This window comes from Miscanthus floridulus, chromosome 11 (assembly GCF_019320115.1).
Source record: "Miscanthus floridulus cultivar M001 chromosome 11, ASM1932011v1, whole genome shotgun sequence".
NCBI lineage: Eukaryota > Viridiplantae > Streptophyta > Magnoliopsida > Poales > Poaceae > Miscanthus > Miscanthus floridulus.
This window is the reverse complement of record NC_089590.1, coordinates 89,470,397-89,490,876: the sequence shown is the minus strand read 5'-3', so window position 1 is coordinate 89,490,876 and position 20,480 is coordinate 89,470,397. Positions and strand designations below refer to the sequence as shown.

At 48.5% G+C, this 20,480-nt stretch overlaps 3 pseudogenes; 1 reads left to right on the top strand and 2 right to left on the bottom strand.

Moving 5' to 3' along the window:
- Nucleotides 1–520: 520 nt before the first annotated feature.
- Nucleotides 521–2,151, bottom strand: LOC136492099 (anthocyanin 5-aromatic acyltransferase-like; annotated as a pseudogene).
- A 2,613-nt stretch (nucleotides 2,152–4,764) lies between these two features.
- On the top strand, nucleotides 4,765–6,060 carry LOC136492418 (uncharacterized; annotated as a pseudogene).
- A 753-nt stretch (nucleotides 6,061–6,813) lies between these two features.
- On the bottom strand, nucleotides 6,814–13,779 carry LOC136492075 (DNA polymerase I A, chloroplastic-like; annotated as a pseudogene).
- Nucleotides 13,780–20,480: the final 6,701 nt, after the last annotated feature.

Below are 20,480 nucleotides of genomic sequence, written 5' to 3'. Positions count from 1 at the left end.
GGGGTGTTTGGTTTTCTGGACTAAATTTTAGTCCATGTCACATCGGACGTTCGGATGCTATTTAGGAGAACTAAATATGAGTTAATTATAAAACTAATTACATAGATGGAGGCTAATTTACGAGACTAATTTATTAAGCCTAATTAATCCGCCATTAGCATATATTTACTGTAGCACAACATTGTCAAATCATGGACTAATTAGGCTTAAAAAATTCGTCTCGCAAATTAGCCACAATCTGTGCAATTAGTTATTTTTTCGTCTATATTTAATACTTCATGCATGTGTCCAAACATCCGATGGGACATGGACTAAAATTTTCCTGTAGAAACCAAACACCCCTTAAGTTTGTAAAAAATATTAGCAACATCTGTATGTATAAACAAGTTTACTTTAAAAATATTTTCTATAATTTATCTAATGATACTAACTATATATTCACTTCGTTTTAAATTATAAGTCGTTTTAACTCTTTTGATTCATCCATTTTATTTGAAACAGAGGAAGTACTAATTTTTTATGTATTTGAATAAGGTTGAAAATAACTCGGAAAGGGAGAATGACAGTAACGTCGGGAGCACAGAAGTGCTGAGTTGGAGATAATGCAGCTGTGCTTACAATCCAACCAACAAATGGTACTACTACAGTACTACCACGTTGCAACATCATCAACCGAGTAGCTTGAGGAACTCTGATTTGAACGCGTCCACGTGCTTCTGCTGGAGCATGGACACCGACGCCTGCACCCCGTCGCCGTCCCTGGCGCGGACCAGTGCCAGCTGCCCGTCGTGGTTCATCCTGATGGGCTCCGTCCGCCTCGGTCTCCCCCACCCGAAGTCGGCGACCTCGTACGCCCTGAAGCCCGACGAACCCGACACGTTCATGAGCCGTTCAAGCCGAATCGTTGGGTCGCCGCCGAACCTAAAGAACTCCCACCCGGGCGAGCAACCGAGCGGGTCCTCCACCATCTTCTCGATCGCTCCCTGCACCGCCGACGCCGCGGCCGCCAGCGCGCCCTCGCTGTGGAGCTCCCGCGCGGGCAGCCTCGCGAGGCATCCGGTCAGGCAGGCGCCGAAGTAGTCCGCCCCGGCGGGAGGGTCAAGCCGGTCGCGGGCGTCGGCGAAGAAGAGAAGGAACACGTCGTCGTCGTCCGCGGCCAGAGCCCTGCCACGGACGAAGCACGTCCACGCTAGCGCGACGACGGCGACGAAGCTGGACGGGGAGCGGCGCATCGGCGCGCCGTGCACTTCGCCGAGGCGGACGATGCGCTGCTTCAGCCGCTTCGTTTCCTGGGTGTCCAGGGTGAACGTCCGGCGGGTGAACCGCAGGCGGTCTTCCTGCAGGCTCGCCGGCAGTCTAGCCTGGTGGCGATCGAGGAGAGCATGGGAGACGTTGGAAAACCAAACCGGGAAGAGAGAGAGAGGGGGGGGGGGGGGGGGGGGGGGGGGGGGGGGGGGGGGAGGCTGTCCCTCACCGGCAATTGGCAGATTCGTAGAGTCCCGGCCGTTCCTGCGGGGCTGACACGGGGGTCGACACGGCGGGCGGCGTGTCGCCAGGCACGCCAGCGGCCCACGCCTCGATGAACCTCCACCGCGAAGCGGCCGTCGGCGACGCCGTGGTGCACCGCTGAACCCCGAGGGCCACCCCGCCTTCCCGCGAGGCGCGTTGGCCTGGACGGCCAGCACCGGCGCGGCAGCAGGCTCTGTCGAGCTCCGGACCGAGGCGCTCGAACGTGAGGCACGTCGTGGTCCTCGTGCCGGCGAGGCGGCGGGCGTCGGCCGTCGCACTCCGCGGCGACGAACCTGACGCCGCGGTAGTCGTCGCCGCCGCCGGTGGAGCGGCAGATGGCGACGTCGCCCGTGTCCGCGAGGTAGTGGAGCTTGCCGGCGAGCGGGGCGTGGGTGGCCAGTGTCGCCACGAGGGAGGACCGCAGGGACCGGAGGATGGCGTCGAAGGGCGGCAGATGGTCGCCCTCGAAGAGCAGGAGGTGCTGCAGCAGCGGAATCACGACCCACTGCGCCTCCATGGCGTTGAGCTTGATGATAGGCTCGGGCGGCAGCGCGCCATCCGGCGCAGCGACGTAGGCGACGTCGGTGATTGTTACAACCGGAGCCATGTGGGTTCAGCTGGGCGGTGCCTGACTAGCTGCCTGAGCAAAGAACTGTGCCAGATTAGAAACGAGTGTAGCTTACCCTCGAGCCTCCAGGCTCATGTGTCGACAAGGCGATCAATGGGACGGTGACAGCGTCACGTCGCTGGCGGCTGGGGTCTCGTAAGGTGTGTTCCACATGGAGCATGATTCCCCATGACCATGAGTGGCTGTCTAGTAGTACTTAGACAATAATTTTCCTCAATCACGCTAGAATATGCTACCAGTCTCCACGAGCACCCAAATATTCTTTCACCAATGGCTGTCTAGTGCCGTTAGCATGATGGGAATTTGGAAAGAATGACGTTAGAAATAACTTTTGACTAAATATATATAAAAATATTAATATTTATGATATAAAATTAATATTATTGGATAGATCGTTAAATTTATTTTCATCAAAAATTTATCTGGAGATACAAATGTTGTACGTATTTTCTATAAATCTAGTCCAACTTATAGCATGGAAATAAAAACGATAATGATACTGCACAGATCGTTCCGTCCCATGTCAGACGCGGCTAGCTGGGCCCGTGGGAACGGCCCACTAGCTTGCTCCTGGCCCGCCAAACAAAAACGAAATAAAATAGATGGAGCGACGCATCGTTCCTCATTTCGCATCGCCGTTGCGGGCGCCTCCACCGCACCGCCGCTGTTAGCTTGCTTCTTCTCCGCTGCTGCAGTCGCGTCCCGCTCCCCCCACTCCATGGCGGCTCGAGCAAGCCTCCTCCCCTCCCCTCCACGGACCCAGCCACCCCCTCCTTCCAAGTGCGCCTTCCCTCAAGTCCGGCGGCCCCCATGGCGTCCCCTCTCACCACTGCATGGCGATCGCAACCCTCCCCCATCGCACCATCCTCCTCCCCCCACCCGGCGGCTCCTTCCCTCACACCAGCGGCTCCTCCACCCACCTCGGCGTCCTCCCCCCACCCCTGGCGGCGCCTCTCCCCCCACACTGGCGTCCTCCCCCACCGGGAGCCCCCAATGCCCGCAGATCCGGCTGCCATGGCGCTCCCCGCGCTAGGCTCTCTCTCTCTCCCCGATGTTGCAATTATATGTTTCAATTATTTCAAATATTTTCAGAGGTATGTTTCACTTGAATCATATGGATGTTGCAAAAGTAGATTGGAGGATGTTGCACATGTTGCATATGTTGTAATTATTTTCAGAGGCATGTTGCAATAGTCTGTTTCGAGTGTTTCAGATGTTTCAGACCTATGTTTCATCTGTGTTTTACAAACAAATGTTGCAATTGTGTTTATCTGGATGTTACAAATACTTCACACATATGTTCCATGTGTTTTATTCGGATGATGCGTATGGTTGCAATGGTTTTTAAGTGTTAGGTGTTTTTCAAGTGTTTCAGAAGCATGTGTCAAGTGTTTCAACTACCCTCAGACGTATGTTGCAACCGTTGTTTTTGGATGTTTCAATAGTAGATCGAGGTGTTGCATCTCTTCTCCTTCCACCTTCTGCTACATCGTCTCTCCCGAAGCCGGTAGGGGCATCCATATGAACGAGAGATGGGCTATGGGCGCGGGATGAGGGAACTGCGTGCGTTGAGCGTAAGTGAGGGAGCTCTGTACGGACGGACGCTGCCTCCGGAGCGAGATGGGCGCTAGGCAGAGAGGAGCTGTGTACGTCACGGTTGGGAGCAGGGGCGTAGGTGCGTGGTGACTTGGTTGCGGCCGGCGCGCTCTTGTGTTGTGTGGCGCAGCGGATGCAATTATATTCGATCGATTGATCGATTTTAGTGAGGGGGGCGCGACGGGTTTGCGAACAGGAGCCGCGTCCGGACGCAAGCAAAGGGCCGGTATGCTTGCCGAAATAAAAAAAACATAAGTTACTGAGGGACGGAGGGAGTAGCTGCTTACCGGCTAGCACACTCAGGACTCAGAAGTAATTATTTTTCTGAAAACGAAAAAAACATACAATTTTGCTGGATCTCAAATGATCCCCTCAGTCCCGACATGGGCAGTCGAGGGCACAATACAGAAGGCGGTAAGGCCGGCGCGGGCTGTTGTAGGCCGCGGAGTGCGGACGTAAAGTTTGGACGAGGCCTTTTCGGCCCGAACGCTTGTCGTCCCGGCCTGGCTGCCTCCCTGTCTCTTGGCGCCCAGTCGAGCGCGCATCCATGGCGCTGCGGCGACTCGCCCTCCACGCCCTCCACCGCGCTGTGCCCGTTCCCGCACCTCCCCCGCCGCTCGTCCCCTTCCCACCCGAACTCCGAAGCCACATCGTCCTGCGTTTCTCCACCTCGTCGTCCCATCCACCGCACTTCATGGTCGACTACCTCGTCTCCACCTGCGGCGTCCCGCAGGCCAAGGTCGCGAAGGCGGCCCCGCGGTTCGCGCACCTCAGATCCCCGGACAGGCTCGACGCCGCTCTCGCCTTCCTCAGCTCGCAGGGCCTCACCCGCGCGCAGGTCCGCGCCGTCGTGACGTTCCACCCGACGCTGCTATCCAAAAATAGCTAAATAGCAAGAAGCAGGATATTAATCATCACAAAGGTGTAGAACTAGGGTTATTGCTGTTATATATACTCAGAAGACATTGGGCCTTCGTGGGCTGTTGGGCCATCAGGAAAGAGAGCAAAGCCTGTATATAAACGGGGCGGGGATGCGGGTATCGGGGACGGGGAATGCTCCCCCAGACCCGTCCCCGCCAAACCCGACGGGGGACGTTTTCTCCCCGTTTAGATCCCCGTGGGGGCATATTTGCCACGACTGGACGCCACCATCGCCCCCCAAGTTCCGCGCCGTGCGGTCGGTGGGCCTTACCCGCGCAGAGGCCGCGCGCCTCTTCGCGCTCTACCCGCCCGCGCTCACCTGGGGCCGTGGGGCGTCCACACCAACCTCCTCCCGCGCCTCCTGTTCTGGCTCGATCTTCTCGGCTCCACCAGGTTACTGATGAAATGCCTCGCCAAGAAGTGGCTGCTCAAGTACAGCGTCGACTGGCTCAAGGACAGCATGTCCATGCTCCGCGGCTACGGCGTCCCCGAGGCGCGGCTCGTCGCCACGTTGCGGCAGAGGCCGGCGTTGATCATGCGGTCGCCCACCAGGCTCCGGGCGCTGGCCGCGCGCGTCTACGTGTGCGCGGTGCCACGCGGCTCCTGGATGTACGCGTGGGCGCTCCTGGCGCTGCACTGCGTCAGCGACGCCGCGTTCCGGGCCAAGATGGCCGCCGTGATGTGCGCGACCGGATGCACGGAGCAGGAGTTCCTCGCCATGTTCCGGCGCGCACCGTGCTTCGTGGGCATGTCCACGGAGTTGCTGCGCCGCAAGGTGGAGTTCCTGATAGGCACTCAGCAAGCGGATGGAGCCGCGGTGCCGCGCCATCGAGGTCTTGAAGGCCAGAGGCGTGGACGTCGGCAAGGAGCGGCTGGTGACCATCTTGAGATAGCCGGAGGCCAGGTTTATGGAGAGGTACATACTGAGGTATAGCCACCAGGCGCCTGAACTGCTTGAGCTGTATCCTCCTGACCACCACAATGGTAGCTTGAGTGGCGATTCGTCCACCATTGGCAGCAGCTCGCAGTCAGAGGGTGATTGATTCACATTTCTGTTCGGACACCTCTGCAATGCGTGTTGTTTCATCAGATCTAGAGATTGACAGGGACCATTGTTTTAACATGATTTGAGCAGAACAGAAGCTTATACAACAACAACAAACTAAAGCGTATCATTTTGTTCTGGCTTTGCCGTTATCTGCTGCTTCACATTCTGAACGGGAGCAATATTGTTCGCTGGCCAGTTTATTGCTGCGCCATCGTTGTTTCGCCATCTTTATCATCACTTGAGACATTTGGAGATGATCCTAGTATTTACTTATAGGCACATGCAGGGGCCAGTTCAAATGATGCCAAGCTGGTTAGGTCAGGAGCTCCGTGTTCGGATCCGGTGACTAAAGTTGAAGGTGTCGTATGGAGGGTTCGAATACTAATAAAAAAAACAAATTTCAGAATTTGTCAGTAATCCACGAGACGAATTTATTAAACCTAATTAATCCGTCATTAGTACATGTTTATTTTACCACCACATTATCAAATCATGAACTAAAGGGGTATTTGGATCCAGTGACTAAAGTTTAGGAGGTGTAATATAGGAGTGTCGCATGGAGTGTTCGGATACTAATAAAAAAATAAATTACAGAATTCGTTAGTAGTCCGCGAGACGAATTTATTAAGCATAATTAATCCGTCGTTAGCACATGTTATTGTAGCACCACACTGTCAAATCATGGACTAATTAGGCTTAAAATTTCGTCTCGCAAAATAGTCTCAATCTGTGTATTTAATTTCGTAAATAGTCTATATTTAATACTACATGCATGTGCCCTAACATCCGATAGGACAATGACTAAAGTTTAGGAGGTGAAACCAAACACCCCCTACTTAGGCTTAAAAAATCCGTCTCGCAAAACAATCTTAATCTATGCATTTAGTTTTGTAATTAATCTACATTTAATACTCTATGCAGATGTCAAACATCTGATGAGACAGCATCATAGTCAAGGAGTCCATCTTTCAAGTGTCATTTTTACAATTTTTTCGTTTAGGAGGAACCAAACACCCTAAATTTATGACGAACTGAAACATTTGCTCAGCCCTGCTGTGCGGGCAATGTTCAGAGAAGAGGCAATCAACAAGACACAATTCAACAGCAGAAATAAAGAGATTAAGAACCCTCACAATCAACTACATTCTCTTGTGACCAAAACATTGTTGCAGTACGTACGGCAGTGTTAGACATCAGCAGAACAGGTCAGCTAACACAACACATCAGCATGCTAAACAAATCTTATCAACACGGCATGCTTAGTCTTCACTACTATCCAGGACGGTCAACTACATCAGGCATGAAAGATCGACAGATCCTAACAGGGAGTGTAGAAGGTCAAGCTATCCGACCTACACGGAGTAGTGTACAATGTCTTCGCTGCTTAGTGCTGACCCCTCACTGTCCAGTTTCCTCTGCCCACGGCGAAATAACTAGTGCATGGCATCCACCTGGAGACGAGCTCAGTAGGCTACTAGCAGTAGATACCAGTTCAAAACGCACTGAATTTCGCCGAAGGAATTGACACCCTTCTGGGACCACAACCTTTGCTGTGTTTGGTAGTCAACACTGAACAGGGAAGGGAGGAAAGTGCTACGGTCTACTTGGCCGCATACCAATTCTGTGCACATTTGGCATCAACAGCAAGGTCGACCTTCAGGATATTGGTGCCGTAGAAGGGCTTAGACATGCACTCAACCACTATGGACTTGGCCAGCTCCGCAGACTCTGAAGGCCCTTCCAGTATCACTTCATCATGCACCTGAAAGATGGAGCTGTCAGTTCTGCTAGGTCTAAAATTATGTTGCATTTATTTTTCAAAAAAGGCTAGAAACTAGAATAGTACTCCGGGGAAAAAAATCTGCAACCATCAAATGTATCCATTTTGACTCAATACGGGATACCAAAGGTCAAGTACTCTAGTTACAGGAGTCATAAAAAAGTCGTGTCCTTTTCAGTTTCAAAGGAGAAAGCAAAGTATGCCAACATTTAACCAGTGATCAGACCTAACTTTATGCATGAACTACCTGCAAGAGGAGCGTCCAACCAAGCTCCTTAAGACGAGTATTCCTGTCTATCTCAAGCATTGCACACATAGCAACATCAGCTGCACTGCCCTGTGGTGTTCAAAGAAAATAATTTCAGCACAAAACTAATTTCAACGAGGAGTTGCAAGAGACAGTAATCACCTGTACAGGAGCATTGATAGCAGCACGCTCAATGTGACCCCTTTGGCCAGAAGTTGCATGAGCCATATTTGGAAAACGGCGTGATCGCCCAAGCAAAGTATAAACTTCAGACTTCTCATGTGCTAGCTGTTTCTGTTTCATTTGCCAAGCCAGAACCTCCTTTCTATCGCTATACCAGAGTTTCAGTGTATCTTTTGCTTCCTTAACAGAAACCTGACAAGAGAGGAAGGGTTACAAGAAGCCATGAAGGCTACATTTCTTGTAAACATGGCTCCTCAGCAAGTGTGTTGCTGACTGGCACAAACCCAGTAATCCAAAGCTCAGACTTAAGTGTAATGCACACTAAAGTTGACTTGCTGCTTAATCTAGAGCTATGTTTGTTTGACAAGTTTGTACCTTCCAATCACGAGCAAGCCCATGGGGCGTTTTCCCATATGCAATGGAGAAATTTAGCATCTTAGCTTTCCTCCTCTCAGCGCCAAAAGCATCCTATGTCACAAGAAAAGCATTAGAGTCCATTTTTTCATACACGCCATGTATATTCCCATGCTAATATCCATAATTAACTCCACATTGTACAAGTTCTGGACCAGACTGACATGGGAGGTAAAAGGAAAAGGAAAGGAAACTGTATGTGCATGGAAGTGCGGTACAAAAGCTAATAACCTAGTAGTGCTGAACATAATTTTAACAATTAGAAGGAATCAACATAATTCTCAGAAACACCATTAAAGCTAGCATACCTTCAACAACGGCACGGGAGGTTTCTCTTGACCGGGTTGAGGATGCCACTCAAGAATTACTTTCTCTTCTTCAACAGCCTCACGAATATGCGGATACATGTTCATGGCTGTCCTGGAATGGAAGTCACCACCAGCTCTGAAAGCATCTAACATGCTTTTACAATCAGCAAGATGCGCCAAGATCCTGAGTTCCAGCTACACACAAAATAAATTTGTCTTTTTACTTGGAACTAGTATCATCAGCATACAAACATTCAAAAACTCTATTGCGCACAAGCATACCTGACCATAATCAGCAACAATAAGAGTGTTCCCTGGAGCTGCAACAAAAGCTTGGCGGATTTTATACCTATCCTTTTCAAGCGCAGGTTGGTTCTGTCATGGAGTAATTCAGATCACAAGTACAACAAATTACTTGATGTTGGTATCACAGTACTACAATATTTAAAGCAACCAGCTCACAACTTGCAAACCTTGACAAAACATTCTCATCTTTTGGTTATCATATTAAATACTGCAACAACCTGGGCTACCTATTTTGGCAGAAACAAAACAGAGCTTATTTTAACAATATCAGTACCAGTTCTTCATTTATGTTCATCCACACATATTAAGAATACAGAACTTGCCAATCTAAGTATCTAACTGCTGCATACATTTGGGTAACAGATTATTGTCCTATTTGAGTACATTAGCTTGAACTATCATCTATTGCTTTGTAAGTATGACACTTCCTGTTGGTCCTTTTCTGAAATGCTCTAATATGTAGAAAGACAGCAAAAATCTTGTATAATTCTTGACCTCTAGAATGTCATTTCATACTGCAAAACACATGCAAACTCCCTAAAATCATAAATGCCAACCTGTAAATTTGGTGCCCTTGCCGATAAACGCCCTGTTTCTGTGTTAATATTTAAGGAACAGTGGATCCGCCCTTCCTTACATGATATATGATTTCCCTGCCAGGGGAACAAAATGATATAATAAATATAAATAGGATAAAGATACAGATAGATAACTAAGACTACTAAGTGATTGCACGCATAGCATGTGTACAATAATGACTGCTGCAACGCAATCTACATTAGAGTAGGTGGAGCCAGCTCACCTGTAGAGGAAGAATGAAGTTGGATATTAACGAGTCAATAGAACAGATCTCACACAAAGCTGCAATGGCATGGCATGCTTCTTTTCCTTCCTTTCCTCCTCCAAATGCATCATATGCAGTTCCATAATAAGAGGTGTCTTCTAGATCACAATTGGAAATTTCAGAATGACTACCACATTCATCATCATTTACATCATCTGTTGAGTAAACAAGATCTGATGGAACCTTCCCAGCCAAATTTCTCAATGCATCCCCACTAACTGAAGGCCAGCCACTTGCAGTAAATATATCAGTTTTCAGGTCTTCCACAATGTTGAAAAGTTCAATTGTGCGATACTTTGGAATCTTCTTGCCTTCTGAAACTGCAGTTTCATCGTTAGGCACTTTAATAGCTTTACTCTTCGGCAAAAAATCACCAGGTTTGCATCTGTACAAAGACTAAAAACATCAAGATTTCTAACGATTGCGCGCAAGAAATATCTAGGATACAAACTTAAACATACATTGACTAAGGTTTTTTTCCTTTTGTTTTGTATTTAATAGACATACAGGAACCTTTGCTCTCTAAGTGACAGATGGATGATGAAGAATACACAAAATCTGGATACCCAAAAGGAACTTTGAAGAGAGAACATATGATGGTGAGGGTTATACCTGTTCTCTATACCACCAAAGAAGAGTTGTCGAATCTGAGTATCACTATTAACATTCATGTACTTTGCATCAGGGCAATACTTAGATGCCCACTTCCGAAATTTATCTGCAGCTAATTTGCGCTGTGCAACAGCAACCTTTTCAATCTCTGAAAGGTAAGCACGGTCAACAAGCATTCCAGCTGTTTCCATTTTTACAAGAATAGCGCCGAAAGGACGCCAATACTCCTCGTAGAAATCGTACAATGAACCTCTGGGGCAACCGTCAAAAGTCCAAGGCTTCCTTTCAAGCTTGCTTTTCAAGCTTTCATAAAGCTTCAAGGTACTCATGGAATCTAATGAAGAATAGCAGATCCACAATTCTCTGTCTTCTCTTTGTAAAATTTCAACAGGCTCGATTGCGGTAATCTTCCCTTCTGATCCATCCTTCTTTATCTTTTTCCTACCAAAGATGGTTTTCATTGATCTCTTCCCAATCTTTCGCAATTCCTTTGAGACAACACCCATGACCCTATGATCATTTGTAAGTCCCTCAAGAGAATATCCTCCATCCGTTCTTCTTGAAGAATCCCAAAGTCTTGCAAGATGCATTGTATCAGCATGAAATCCAGCAACTTTAATTCCATAGTTCTCTATGACATGACTATCAAAACTATAGTTGTGCCAAACCTACACAAGAAAAATAGATACTTGCTTAAGATTCAAACGATAAGACAACAGAGGTATATGTTTTATCCTATTCCTATATACATTCCATAAATAGCAAAGTTTGACTAGAGATGGCAAAAAAAAAAGGGTAAAGTCAGTGAAAAAAGATAATTCAGCATGCAACACATAGTAAAGTTGTAAGCATGAGTTTTAAGCTGCATATCACCTTCATTATTGATGAATCCTCAAAAAATGGGGCAAACTCCATGAGTACATCTGGTCCACCATCCAGCACATCCACCCAAATGCATGTCTTGCCATTTCCAAAATCAGCTTCAGCACCTTTAGTGCCAGAGTAGATGCTAAAGCATGTGACCTTTCCATGGCCAACTGGTGTCTCTTGTTTAACATCAATATCTACCTGCATAGCATTGAATTCTCCTGAATTATAACACCAAAGAGTCGATATGCGTTCAAAAGGAAAGAAAGTTTCCCAACATATAACTCAATTGTCCAGTAATAGGGATGCAAGTCCCACTTTTTTTTTGTCATTGGACCGACCCAAAACTTGCTAAAATGAACTAAAATGACATGTCATTTCATTAATTTAGGGAAAGAAATGAACCAGAACAGCATGCTACGTAATTAATTAGCTGACCCAGAAAACACCATTGCGTACCCGTGTGCATCCCTGCCCAGTACATACCACTGAACCAACAAGATGATGATGGGTATCTACTATTCTACTCGCTGTTCAAGATACATGACAATAGTGACACCTTTTCCCCTCATTTTTCATGGATGTCATAGTGAACAACAAAGGAATAGGTAGGCATAAATGATGCATAATGAACATAAGTTGCAGGAAGAAGCAGACACTAGAATAAAAATGGGTTGGTATCTAGTCATATGTTGAACTTTGATTAATGAATGCTAAAGGAGTATATACTACCTGATTGAATATGTCAATATTAGATTCAGGCAACAAGTCATGACCACTATAAACAAACATAATTACATAAAGCATTTGCATAGATGTTTGAACAATCGCAAAAGGCTTAATGCCTTACCTCTGTGTCACATGCATGAATATAATTTCTGTACTTCGTAGTAAGCAGTTGAACAACACTCCTAGCTGACATGACATTGTCAACCACCAGAACTTTGTCATAGATGGTAGCAAGTGCCTTCCGCAGCATCTATAGACTCCTGGGATAAGGGCGCTCTAGCTGGAGAAGGTTGTACCATCTCCTCAGGGTGAGCATTCATTCACATCTTTAGCATGGCCATCTGTAGCATTTTCATCAAATGGCAAGCTTGTTTCAACTTCAGAGATTTTCGGAAGAGGAGAATGAAACTTGGGACCATTAGGCCAATGAGCCTCCACTTCAGATTCCTTAGGCCTCTTCACCGGTTTAATGTCATCATTAACAACACTGGTCAGTGCTGTCACAGCAACTGCAGCACGATTAATCGCATGATGCTTTGCCAGTTCCGTGTTGGCGTGCCTATTCGCAACAGAATTCGGTGACATTCTTTGTCTTACACTGTGCAATAGAGATTGGTTGGAGCTCTTGAAATCTTCCAAGGGTTCATGATGGAAAATACCCGACCCTAGATGAGTGGAACCATTACTATTGCTGGCTTTGCTTAAGGATAACCTCCTGCTCTCGTCAGCCCATTCTTGTGCGCCGCTACTTTGCACATTAAAGTTGACACATACTGGAAGCTTAAGAGCTCGGCTGTCTTGAATTCCAAGGACTGAGCTGTGGGAGTACTCCTGCCTGGCAATCAGCCATTCTAAAAGTCAGAGGCGAAACACCAAATGATGGACATTTTTTAATGGCTGCTATTAGGCCAATTGGTAGGATACTCTGGAGGAACATCATCACATGTTGTTCGCTAACAAGGTTCAGCAAAAACACTACCACCAGAAGCAATAGCTCCGTCCTGCAGGCTAAGGATGCAGAGCCAAATTACAGAACAGACAGTATTTGGCTCACTCATCCCTGATTGGTTCACAGATAGAGATTATTACTAGCATCAATCCAGAACACGACACACAAGGTTCCCACGAAACAACAGTAATCACCAGAACATCAACGCATCATTGAGCTAACCAAAGTGCAAACCTCAATCTAATCAAATGTTTTATCACCATCACCGCTACGGCCTAATCACGTAGTACCATACGCTCTAAGGTCACCGGAACGAGCATTGGACCGCTAAACAGTAGGGGGGCATTACCTTCTGGCGCCAGTGAACGGCGACATCATGGAGCGGCCGCGGCGGCGGGAGCGGAAGGGCGAGGGCGCCCAGGGAGGTGCGGAGCACGGGCACCGCCGGAGCAGCGCGGGCGCCGGAACGGGCGCCGCCCCGGCCATAGCCATGGACCCCACGAGCCGCCTCAGCCTCCCGCCCCCTCCCCCCACTCCCCCGCCGCCGCAGCCGCAGCCGAGCCCGCAGGGCGCCGTCTTGGACCACACCGCGCGGCGCGGGCGAGGCGAGGCACGCGTCTAGGGTTGAGAGCGGGTGGCGCTGGGCGCGGGCATTCGGCGGCCTCCGGGAGGCGAACGGAGCGTAGCGGGAAGCGGCGGCGGGAGGAGGAGGCAGGGGCAGCTGGCCAGTCGGGCGACGCGGACTTGAGGAGGGGGATAGGGAGAGGCAGGGTTTACGCCAGCGCCAACGGCGGAATCCGGAATCGTATCTGTGCCTCCGCCTCTCGTGTCGCGGCTGCCAAGCGGGGACAGGGACCAGGAACACGGGGGCAGCCGCAGCGTAGGCGTTGGTGGTGTCCCAGGGACCCGGTCCTTTTCTGCTACGTGCACACCGTGGCCGCCACCAGCGTGTCTGGCAATATTGGTCTTTTGTGTGTGTTGTTTCTTTTCGTGTGTACAGTGTACACAAATGCACATCGGTCGGTGTGGGTGTTATGGTTGTTTATTAGTGGGGTTTAGACGTTAGTGGATGATTTGGAGAGCTTTAATTAGTTTGGTGGACCTCCTAATCGTGAACATGGTGGGCACATGTGTTAGTTGAAAGGTTAGTTCTCATTCTTTTTTAGGTACACGATTATTAATTTACTAGGTAGCGACTCCTCGTTCCGTCCTAAGGTGTCAGAGCATCTCCTAGAGTTTCTGAAATCCACTCCTAATCTTGATTTTTTTTGTCAAGATTAAAAAAAAACTGCTCTCCGGCAACTCTTTGTCTTAACTCCGAATCCTTGTGCACTTGAAAAAATTGACCCCATCGTGCAAAAAATTACGCGCGCATATCGATTGGCAAATCTAGAGGTGGAAAGATATGAGAAAAAATAAAGAGTAGGATAGAGTTCTCAATGCAAATATACATAAAAGAAAGTATAAAAATGATTAGTATGATATGAGAATAGTCCAAGATTTCTGGTGCAAAATTGTCTTCTATATTTTAGTAGCGGGATTTTGAAAACTATTGGAGAAGCTCAATAAATATACTCCCAATTTTTTTAGCCACTTGAAAAATTTATTGATTTACCAATTGATTTTTTTAGAAAATATTGGAGATGTTCTTATAATATCTGTGGTATAGACTAAGACCTTGTTTGGTCGGGCTTGTGGCTCTAGCTCCTTGCTACAATATCGGAGGAGTAGGAGTAGGAGGAGCCTCAAAACGTGGCTTCTACGGCTCCTAGTTTATTTTACAAGGAGAGAGAAAAATAACTCATATAAACAATATTGCTATAGTTGTGTCGGTGTTTCGAACAAACACCGGCTAGTGAATTTATAATTGATGCGCGTTAGGCCCGGATGGTGCGCTAAAGGACGCAAGGTTTATACTGGTTCGGGCTAAATGTCCCTACATCCAGTCTGTTGCTGCTCGTGTTATTAGCATCGAAAAAGGTTCGTAGTAGGGGGTACAAACGGTTGAGAGAGGGACGGGTCCCAAGTCTCTGATGGAATGATCGAAAAGGTCGCCGAGAGCTTGGTCGCTGCTCAGCAGTGTGTGAAGTGTTGTGTGTGTTGAACTTGTTCGTCAAGAGTCGATCCCCTTAGTGGGGGGCCTGCCCTTCCTTTAATAGACCAAGGGGGAGCGGGGTTTACAGATGGAAGAAAGGAGAAAAACCAGAGGCCAAGAAGCCCCTCCGAAGGTGTTGAGCCCTCCTTTTTCGCTGAGCCAGCCTTGCTGACACAGCCAGACGGTGTCAGGGATCGGCACGTTCACCGGATGCCCGTGTCCTGGCGACGCCATGCCCTTACCGGATCAGCAAGTGGCCACGTCTCGTCCTGCCCCTCCGGGCGGCGTGTCGGACAAGGGTGTTGACCTATGGCCCTGTGGGGAGCGGACGGCGCGGTGATAGTACATCCGTCATTGTAGATGGCGTGAGTCTCTTCCTGGAACGTAGTGGTTGTCGTATGCCTATGTTAGTATCCGTGCCCGAGGGCTGATGGCGGCGCCTACAACATTGTGGGATAAAAGTCGGCGCCTACAACACTATTCGAGCACTGTTAGGTCGGAAAGGGCTTAAAGCGCTCGTCCCATCGTATCCTAACGGTACCTTCCTACAGGTGTGCAGGGCATGGTCCTCGGTATGGCGGTTGACTCGAATGTCCTGTCGTACCCTATGCTTGTCGACATGAAGGAGCAGGGTACAGTCATTGGGTGAGGCAGAGCCAGCCTTTAGTCGTCGGGCGAGGTGGAGCCCACCCTCATACGTCGGACGAGGCGGAGCTGGCCCTCAGCCAACGGGCGAGGCGGAGCCTGTCCTCAGACGTCGGGCGAGGCGGAGCCTGTCCCCGGATGTCGAGCGAGGCAGAGCCAACCCTCGAAGGTCGGGCGAGGCGGAACCAATCTTCTATCGTTTGGGCAAGAAGCGTAGTAGCGTTCTTGTCTGACCGGAAACGTCAACATTCGATGGTTATTAGTTCCACCTTATTGGGTACCCTGGTATTAGGTCCCCGACAAGTTTCTAGTAGGAGCTAGAACCACAAGAAGTTATGCCAAATATGCCCTAAGGATCAAACAAAATAACCTAGATACCCCACAAAAGTATTACTGAACAACGATAATCTGGTGTTGGATAGTGTCAAATAGTACAGTAATGCCCTTTTTATGAGATGGATTTTAGATGTTATAAGGTTTTTCTTTGTAGGATGAAGAAGTACATGTCAATTAAAAGTATATATATTATAAGAAGTTTTATGCTATCTTCCAACAACAAACATATATTCGTCACTTGAAAAACATTCAAGAAACCAAGAACAAGCAATGTTGGTGTGGAAACAACTAGATGTAGGAGGAACATGGAAGTATAAAGCAAAATCATACTTACAATAAGTTACTTAATAAGAAAAAAATCTCCTTCATAATCACTGTCGGGGACCAATACTAGGGTATCCGAAGAGGAGGAGCTAATAACCATCAACGTTGATTCATCCGACCGGTCAAGAACGCGACTACACCTCTTGTTGGGCTCCGCCTCGTCTGACCACAGAGGTCATGGGCTCCACCTCGTCCGACCCCCGAGGGTTGGCTCCGCCACGGCTAACTCCTGAGGGTTGGCTCCGCCTCGTCTGACTCCCGAGGGTTGGCTTTGCCTCGCTCAACATTTGAGGGATGGCTCCGCCTCGCCCGACGTTCGAGGGTTATGTCGCACCCAATTTTGCATAACAAACCAAGTGCTCATATATGTGCACCCAGGATGTCCAAACACATATATAATCTCAAATTGCAATAATATCAAAGTAAAGTACTTTATTACATCGCATATTTCATCACATAGTTATCATAAGTCTTGCTCATCAGCAACATTATTACACAGAATAGATGACTAAGCCCAATACGCCACAGGGACTCCAACTGGGGGACATCACCCTAGTAATCCTAGACATCCTCTGGAAACTCCTCATATGCATTATCTGTTACCCATCCGGAATTTTCATTGAATGTAAAACAAGTGTAAGCGCACCATGCTTAGCTATCAAAGGGATCTATGAGGCTCAAAGGCTAGACACGGTTTGACTGTGGTTAGCAATTTTAGCTGGTCAAGTTTTAGCATCCTGAATCACTACTTTAGTGAATAAACCCAACCCAATTGGTAATAATGAATATTTAAGATTATGTCAATTCCCAACCATCCATAGTAACCACTAATCATGAAGGATCCAGATAGCTCGTATCCATGAGCACGACTGTTATAACATGTTAAATATTTCTGCAAAAATTGAACAACTTTACCCATCGAGCCGTGATTCCCAATGCCAGGGTTTGCAAAGCCCACATCACCTCTACCTAGGAAGTGTGGCAGGGTTTCACTACATAACACTTCGCTAGTCGCACTAACAGGTCATAGCTACTAAGGTTTTAGTCGTCTAGCCATATGTGGCCCTCCTCTAGGAGTGGCACTCGTGGTCGCAGCATGATACACACCCTAGTAGGAAAAAACATACCAACTAGTGCCCCCCTCTTGCCCTTACGAAAAGCTACAGATGAGCTAGTACAATCTAGTTAACAGGTTAAAGTCAGAGCCATATGACACTCGGGGTTGTACGAAACCTCCTGGGTGGCCGCTTCAGGATTAAGTCCTTATGGAGAGGCACTAGAGCACTCAACCCAGTACTTTAGCCCCCTAATTGTTGCTAAAAAGCTCCATTTTAACATATTGCATAATACATTTAGTCATGTTTAACAATTATTTTATGTTGAGCGCTACAGCATCTATCCAAAATGCATCCCAAACCATAGGTATCAAGGATATGTGGTACAAATAATAATCTAGGTAAAGTCCTTAAAGGTAATTCAAATTTAAACACATGCATGTATATGAATTGTAGAGTTCATAGGTACAAGGGGCCTTTGCTACACTTGCCTTCCTCAAAGTTCTCCTCTTAGTACTGCTGGTCACCCAACTGGTCCTCAGTAACCTTGAACTGATCACCCTCTAAACACGTTCCAATTCACCAATCAAGCATCCATTCCAGTCATCACATGCATACAAATATACTTCTATTAGAATAGTACAACAAATAGTAAAAACATAGACTAAAAAGCTTATAAAACTAATCTACGTACTGCTATGAACACATGAGCGAAAGAATCACTCTAATCGAACTTAAAACACAAAAGTTATGCATAAAACAAGTTTCAATGGCATTTCTGTAAATAAACCAAACTCCAATTTGAATAAAAACTAAATTCTAACATGATCTGGACTGTGTGCACTATTTGTCAAAAGTATAGGGGCTAAAACAGAAGAAAACGGGACTGAAAAGAAAATACTTTTGAACTGATGTTGGACCGCGGGTTGATTCCTTGAAAACCTAGGGGCTAAACCACAAAAGCGCATGGCTGACTGTGGGTTGACTCGTGTGGCCACTGACTGGGCACCACGCGGCGCGTGTGGATTAGCTCGGTGCACCACTTGTGCGGTGGACTCACTGACGTGGGCGCTGTGCAGCGCGTCCACGGTCCACGGTGGACCGATTACATAACTCCAAACAGGTATCTAATCTAAGCCGTTTATTCGTGATCGAACGACGCAGAAGAACGGGCAGACTCCCCTCATCGGCGTGCAGTGCCAGCACGGCGCCGCCATGAATGCCAATGGCCCGAGCTCACAGGTGATCCCCGATACGTCAATTCCGGCCGCCCCAGACCAAACCGAGGGCACAGGAGCGACGAGCGCAACAACGCGAGTTTGACACGACATAAACAAAGGGCGGGGAAGCACGTCGGGACAATGGCCCTATGGCGGCGCCATGGACGGCGTGATCTAGAGGTCACCGATACGGTGCTCTAGAGCGACATTTACAGAAAAGAGGGTACGGGAAGATCGAGTGTCTCACCGTGAGTCCGAGGAAGGTGTTCCTGGCATCCAAGAGGGCTTCGAAGGATCTGGTCGACGGCGACGGTGAGCTAGAGAGAGAAACCATTGCCGGTGAGTGTGAATCCGTGCGATTGGTTACCAAACCGAAGAGAGGAAGGCACCTACGGATGCGGCGAGGCACGGCGGAGTGAGCTCGGGTGGTGAGCAAAAAGGGAGAGAGGGAGGGGCTCGGCAGTGGGTCTTATAGGGCGAATGAGCACGACAAGAAAGGGAAGCAGCATCACCCGTCTGCCATCACCACGGATTGAGCCTGCCATACTGGCTCGCCGCTGTAGATGGTAGGCGCGGCTTCCCGGTGCAGTGAGAAAGGAAAGTGAAAAGGAGGAAGGGGGAACTGATGGGTGGGTCCCATGATGTAGTGAGAGAAGAGGAGGAAATGGTGGTGTGTGGATGCGGGCGCAGAGCAGGCTCCCGACTAGGCCGAGCGTACGCCGAACTAGGCCGCGGTGCGCGCGTGTGCGAAGCGAAGGCGCTAGAGCAGGCCGCCAAGCAGGCTGTGCTGCCGAGCCGCGTGCGCGAGGAAGTAGGGAAGGAAGGTGTGCGAGGCTAGGCTACAGAGCACGCCCTAGGCCGAAATGGAGTGCGGGTGAAATAGAAAGAGAAATCTTTTTCATTTTCCTGGTTTTTGCAAACTTGCTCCAAATTCAAACTAGATTTGAATTCAAAGCCACTCAACTCTAACCCTGCACTCAGACTAAAACCAAAATGCCTCGGCATGAATGCAGCAATCATGTTACTAAATCTTATAGTAATTTTTAATTAGCCAAAAATTATTTAACCTAGTTTAAAATGCAATAAAAATGATTAAATGCTCAAATTTAATTACTAAATTATAATAAATTTTTAGGGTGTTACAGGCTGGCTCTGCTTCGGCTGACCCCCGAGGGTAGGCTCCGCCTCGGCTAATGTCTAAGGGCTAGCTTTGCCTCACCCGATGTCTGAGGGCTGGCTCTGCCTCGCTCGACCCCTCGGATACGGTTTCTAACGGAAGCTCACGCCGTCGCCAACCACTACGGGCCAGAAAGTACAACCCTAGGTTAAACTTCTGGAATCATGCAAGGAGCGGTCACATCTCAACATGACCCATCCCCACGACATGTCATTCTAGGGAACTCACATCGCCCACAGTGACGGATGCGCAGTCACTATGCTACCTACTCCCTAAACGACCGCTGATCCGAACGCTGGTTCACCGCGCCGCCCGCTGGGGCGGAGTGGGATGTGATGACCCGCTGACAAATGCCAGGGCATGGCAGTGTCAGCGGATGGGCGCTCGGCGTGGAGCTGTCCCTATCACCACCTGCCGTGTCAGCAGGGCCCGCACAGAGGAAAAGAAAGGCCTGGTGACCCTGAAGGACTTCCTATGCCTCTCGTTCTCCTCTTTTCTCCTGTTGTAACCCGTGTTTTCCCTTGGCCTATAAAAGGGAAATCAGGGCATCCCATTAAGGGGCATCGTACCACATCAGATAAAAAACCACTAGCATCGAACCTCGAACACATAGCCGAGCAGCGACCAAGCTCTCGGTATCCATTCGTTCTTTCCACCAGAGACTTGGGACCTGTCCCTCTCTCACCC